This window comes from Bison bison, unplaced genomic scaffold (genome assembly GCF_000754665.1).
Source record: "Bison bison bison isolate TAMUID 2011002044 unplaced genomic scaffold, Bison_UMD1.0 scf7180017864231, whole genome shotgun sequence".
Taxonomy (NCBI): Eukaryota; Metazoa; Chordata; class Mammalia; order Artiodactyla; family Bovidae; genus Bison; species Bison bison.
In genome coordinates this window covers 18,702-20,580 of record NW_011494803.1, presented here as the reverse complement: position 1 = coordinate 20,580, position 1,879 = coordinate 18,702, and positions in this window count along the sequence as shown.

Here is a 1,879-nt window from a genome sequence, read left to right as displayed (position 1 = left end):
TGAAATATATTAAAAATGATACTACTCTTAAAAGAAACAAAACTTCCTTTGAATATGAAAGCAGTCTCTTTGTCTACTGAAGGCAGAACGTATTAGTTTGCGAGGGCTGCTATAACTAAGTACCACAGACTGGGGTGGCTTAAACAAAAGAGGCTGATTTCCTTCCAGTTTGGAGGATAGTAATCCAAGATCAAAATGTTAGTAGGGTTGGTTTCATTCTGAAGCTTCTGTCTGGCTTATAGACGGCCATCACCTCCTGTGTCTCTCACAGTCTTTCCTGTGTGTATTCTTGTGTTCTAATCTCCTTTCTTAAAAAAGATACCAGTCATCCTGGGTTAGGATGCACTATTTGAACCGATTACAATTTAATTTCCTCTTTAAAAACTATATCTACAAATTCGGTCATATTCAGAAGTACTGGGAGTCAAGATTTTGATATATGGATATTAAATAAACTTTTCAACCCATAACCCAAAGTGGGATGGTAATAGGTTGTGGCACAAAGTAATGATAATTGTGTGGAAGAAATTGTGTTAAATTGGATTAAACAAATATTACGGGTAACAGGATATGGCATGAGTATCGATGGCAGACATCAATATTATGATGTAGACTTCCAAATGTATGAAGGAAAATATTGACACTAAATCTAAAAATGAAAAGCGCTAGAAACCAGTTGGGCCCCATGGCAAATCTGCATTGTACCCAGTTGTTATTTCTCCAGAGAACTCATTTAGTGCAAAATACTATCTAACAAAGCAATTACTTAATACTCACCTATATGTATAATCTCTTAAGGAAATGGCATCAATCTACAAATAATATAAATCCTGCCTGTGTTATTCAGCAGAAGAACCATGACATTGATGCTCTTTCTAAAATAGCTCTTCCTTCAAAGGTAAGTAGACTTCTGTATTATACATTTATTTATAACCATCAAAACTCTGCTTTCTTATTTGGGAAATCATGTGCCAAAACTAGACTTATGATTCATAAATGACAAGAAAGACAAAGGAAATACCAATGACCAGAAAAGTGTGGATATTTATTGTTTTAGGCACTATTACTTATATAATTCATTGAGTCATTTAGGTGGATGATAAGGAATATATTGAATGCCATTCTCTATGATTCTTTACTTAATGACTAATAGCTACCATTTATTGATGACTACCCAGTCCATAGATGTACAAAGTGTCAGAAATGACTGAGCATGCACACGAACACACACAGACATGTATGGAGAACAATATGTTCCATAGTGCATACTTTCTGTTGCATGATCCTCAAAATAAACCTACCCATATAAGGAATCCATTTTGACACATACACACAAAAATGATGAAGCCCAGAAATATTAGGAAACATTGTCCAGAGTGCATGGATCAAAATTGTTAAAGCCAGAATGGGAATTCAACAAATTGACTCCATAGCCCATGTTTTTACCAGTAAATTCTACTCAGTTCAGTTTAGTCACTCAGTCGTGGCTGACACTTTGCAACCCATGGACTGCAGCACGTCAGGCCTCTGTGTTCATCACCAATTCCTGGAGTTTACTCAAACTCATGCCCACTGAGTTGGTGATGCCATCCAACCATTTCATCCTCTGTCATCCCCTTCTCCTCCCACCTTCAGTCTTTCCCAGCATCAGGGTCTTTTCAAATGAGTCAGTTCTTCGCATCAGGTGGACAAAGTATTGGAGTTTCAGCTTGAACATTAGCCCTTACAATGAATATTCAGGATTGATTTCCTTTAGGATGGACTGGTTGGATCTCCTTGCTTTCCAAGGGACTTCAAGAGTCTTCTCCAACACCACAGTTCAAAAGCATCAGTTCTTCAGCACTCAGCTTTCTTTATAGTCCAACTCTCACATCCATAC